This window comes from Nelumbo nucifera, chromosome 1 (genome assembly GCF_055504915.1).
Source record: "Nelumbo nucifera cultivar China Antique chromosome 1, China Antique-T2T, whole genome shotgun sequence".
NCBI lineage: Eukaryota > Viridiplantae > Streptophyta > Magnoliopsida > Proteales > Nelumbonaceae > Nelumbo > Nelumbo nucifera.
The window spans coordinates 163,277,148-163,281,964 of NC_142649.1; positions in this window are offsets into that span (position 1 = coordinate 163,277,148).

Here is a 4,817-nt window from a genome sequence, read left to right on the forward strand (position 1 = left end):
AAGAACTGTTTTATTATTAACCTTATGAGACTGGCCGTGCAAAATGTTATAATCGATGATTTTTATAAGAAATAAAACAAGAACACCAAAAAAAAAAATCAATGACCAGTTATATGTCTAATCAATCTTTGCTTCCTTGACAAAGTCTAATTTAGTGGAAGCTCAAATTGCAACAAATTAAGATCGATCAGTTGCAACTTATTACTCTAGAAAATAAATATTTAATTATATATATTGGATATTTATTTATTTTATTATTTAACTGAGGAGATTGTAAAATTTATACTAGTAAAATTAGTATTTCTATTAAAGATAGGGGATAAATATTATATCTGCAGGCCAACATCAGAGAGTATTTTACATCTATCTCCAACAGTCTAACCCTTATCTGTGGTCTACGACCAATAGACCGGAAATATATAAAACAAAGAAAAATACAAGGGCTGGGTCAATATTTGAAAACTACTGGAGGTTAAATTGGGTTAGAGCAAAACACAAGGGCACGTTTGTTGACATTATTGTTCCAGTTGCATTAGAAAACATGTACAAAACAAAAAATATCTTAAGAGTTAAGCCCATTTAATAACGAAGATCAAATCAAAAGAAGAAGAAAAAAAGATGTATTTGTTATTCAGTTTATATTAACAATATCCAAATAAAGTTGTTCAAAAAGATATATAATTGTAATTTTTATTCATTGGAAATTTCGATTTTTCATTTGTTCAAATCTTGTGTTATGGTGCTACCAAGTGACACCACATAATTGTTGCAGATACATTCTTCAATCTTGATGCATGCAATTGCCATCAGCTAGGTTGAATGCATGGTGTTTAGAACTATGGTGTTAAATTCTTCATTTGGAACTATGGGCCGGTTTAACTTCAAATGTTTGTACCATCTTTAATATTTATATTTTGTTGTCTGCATGGCATGGAAGTGTAGTTTCTCCCATTGGCTGAAACGACAATAAACTATTGTACATTGTATTATATGCCAAAATTTCTCATTTTCTTGATTGTCCATGTAGCAGTTCAAGTTTAGACATGGAAACACTTTTTTTGATAATATAAATAAAATTAAAAAAAAGGTAAAAAATTTGGCCGGGCTAGCTCGTCCATTGTATTATTCCTCTTTTATCTGTAGTCATCCTCATCCATATGACACGTAGTTGATGTGGGTGGAAAGATAAAATGGGGTGCCATAGTAATAGCGTAGCTTGGCCGAGCTAGTTCGTCGTGGTTGGGCTAGGTCAACGTGACCGAGCTATGCCGACGTGGCCGAGTTAAAATGATGTGGCAGGGCAATTGTTGGGTGGTGACGTGTCTTGCAGGACCAATTTGGCCATTACCCAAACAGTATATATTTGTATTTATACTTTTTTTGAAATGAGCCTTAAGAGTACAAATACAAATATGTATAGTACAATTAGAGGTGTAATGTGGGCAGGGTCGGCTAGCATGGCCTATTTTTGCGGGCCACCTGCATTGTAATAGAGTGTGGCTGCCTGGCATGAATTCCCCAAGAGGGAAGCCCGACGCAGCCCAATTCCCAGGCCTAGCGGGCTGTGGGCCTAAACGATATTTTAGAAAAATTAAAGAAATAATATAAATTAACAAGATTTAGATAACAAATTGAATAAAAAAACTCTTAAAATTTTATTTCATATAAACTTTGATATATACAATTGTTTATATTTGAAATAATACAATGAAATTGAAAAAATTTACAATAAAATAAAAAATAAAAATTTATATATCTGTGCCAGGTCCATGGACCCTGTCGGCCAACTCCTCATGGGCAGTGGGTTGTGCCAAGTTATTATAATAACCTGCTTCAGCTGGTTCGGGAAGAGTACAAATACAAAAAAATAAAATAAAATGAAATAAAATAAAGAAAAGGTGGATGTTGTTTTTGAGTTTGAACCGCCACTGAACCGGCTAGTTTATACAACCATCTAAGGTTCAGCTCATCTTGCAGACTGACCATTTGCTACTGGCTGGGCCAGGTTTAAATTAAATCAGGCTCAACCCTAAGTACTGAATTAAAGTTCAAGCCTGTAACAAACCTGAGGTCAACTCTGATTTGTCCAATTTGGGCCCATCTTGCATTGTAATTTGATGTATTTGGGCGCCGGCTGGGTTTGAATTGATCAATTAGTCCATACGACTCAGTTTGGAAAGAATATAAATACATATGAACAATGCAAATACATATAAAATAATAAAAAAAATAAGGTTTTGCACTCTACAAATTTGCATTTGTAGTATTCCTTCCAAATTGAGCCTACGGAAATTGACAAAAATGAATGTTTTTATGTATACATATGTGTGAATGTGTGCATGTATATATATGTGTGTATGTATAAAATCAGATTGTACTTGAAATAAATTAAGGTTGGTTCAGATTCCGGCCAATTTTGGACTACCTAAGGATTAGGAAACCTAAAATTTTGAGTCTGAACCCAGCCCAAGAACTAAAAATCTAAAGTGATAATTCTATTTTTATTTAATTCAATTGGGTCAGGATCGGTTTCAAGTTGAGCCAAACAGACATAAGTTTTTTAAAAATCAATCCAGAGGCTGATCCGTTTTTCCTTGGAGTAATAATAATAGTTCAGCAGTTAAATGGTTCAACAACAACCATCTGAGTTACTGAGTTGTTGACCGAATTAATAGTTTTATTGAATAAAGATATGGTTTGAGATTAACCCAAAACGGAATTATAATAATTGGGTGATAATTTTAATGCATGGTCCGACCAACAGGTGGGTCTATGGCGGGTTAAAAACAGTGGTTAAAACCCTAACCAAAGAGTTATTAAATGCTGCTGATCAAGTTAATTAAATTAAACCTTGTTCTAGTAAACAGGTCTTATTAGACAAACCCTGTTAGCTAGTTTGTACAAGGGGTCAAGGCTGCATTTGGCATTCATTAATTTAATTACTTATCTCTTTTTACAGTTAAAGAGGGAGATAAATCCTTAAAATAAGAAATGCTAAATGCAGGTTTAAGTTGGGCTTAGGCCTTCAACTTCGACAACCTACTTGTGGTGAACACGATGTTGGTGCTGTCTCCTTGCCGGAAACATCTAGATTTCATCAAAACAAACCAACTCCAAAGTTGTTCTCTTGGGCGTGCTTGTGACGTCTTGCCATTCAACCTCTCAGAAAACAGTTGACCCCCGAGAAAAGAAATGAAGGAATCAACAAAGTTGAAGAGGATTAATTCATTGTGGCGCGTAGTCAACCATTTCAGCTGACGACCACTGTCTGAAAATTAATCTGAAACAAATTCAAATAACGTCCATTAATTCCCACACTGATTAATATATTAGTCTCTACATACATTTTTTTCTGTCGTATGTGTTGCGGCAGAATTTCACGAATAATATATGATTTTTTTTTTTTGGGAGGAAACTCTGAATCACGAATATGGTAATAGAAAGGGGAGGGGGAGATGTCTGGCTAGTCAAAGTAAAATCTAGACTGGCTAACATCACCAAGTAATCAGAAGAAAGTTTAGTATGGACCCAGTTTAATTACTAAAGCGTTAACCAGGTCAACCCCAGAAATCAATCAAATCTATATATAAACAGTCCTCTTCATTCATTTGTTTATCATCCAGATATATCACATCCCATTTAATTCTTTCACGTATACAGAATCCTCCCTTCTGGAAAACATCAAGGAAACAAACAGCTATATCTTATTTATTTGTTCATAACAAGATGGATTGTTACAGAAGAAATGTCTACAGAGCTTCAATCACTCTCATCGTCTTGCTTTCTTTCTTCCTTACGCTTGCAGCAGCGAGACCTCTGAACGGACATCAGTCGTTAAATGAGGTTATCGTGCTTCAATTCCAATCCCTTCAGAGAGGAGAAGTTCCACCCTCTGAACATTCATGCAACACAAACCTTCCGAATCAAGGTTGCTGATGATGAGGATATTTAATTAAGATGCATGTAAGAATATATGCTCCAGCCAGCTGCAGTCTTTCGCCGGTAAAGCAAGTTTCGGGATTCAATTCAGTAAAGACAAAAAAAAAAAAAAAGATGTTTAATTGTTATATTCATCAGTTTGTCAACATTAATATAGTAAGTCGTATATATTCATCAGTCCACTGTTTGCGCATGCATGTTAGATAGACACTAGAAAACATTTACGCTTTTGCAGATGTTTGATGTACATCATCATCCTATGTTGCATCAAGCTTGGGTTAAGGAACTTGAAAATTCAATTCATCCTTAATTAATTTGTTTATTTTTGGGACTCTCATTTACGCTTTTCCATCTCTCCACTGTTTGCGCATGCATGTTAGATAGACACTAAAAATTTTATGTGATCATTAGCTAGCTTGTACCATAACTTTAATAACCAAGGTTTTTGAACCGTTGTTGATATAGACGATCAAACCATTTGGATAAAAAACCGGTCATATATAGTACTGGTTCTGTTTTTACCCCGATTATTATTCAAGTAAAAACCATTGAAATGGTCAGAGAACCTGAACAGTTGAACTACAAAACCATTTTCACCTAAGTAGTGGTTCATTGTTTAATAAAAACTATTTAAATTTTTTAAGGAAGCATTAGCAGAGAAAATAAAGAGGAGAGAGACAAAGAAGGGCAAAGACGAGATCTGAGATCACTAAGAGAGAGAGACCCAGAAGGGACTAAGCGGGAAATATCGCCACTGCCTTTTCTATCGCCATCACCATGGCCATCATTGGTGACTATTGCCTTTTTTTTTCTTCTCTTTTTCTTCATTCCTTTTTGTTTTCCTTTCTTTCTTTCTTACTTGACAGCCACCCACTTCA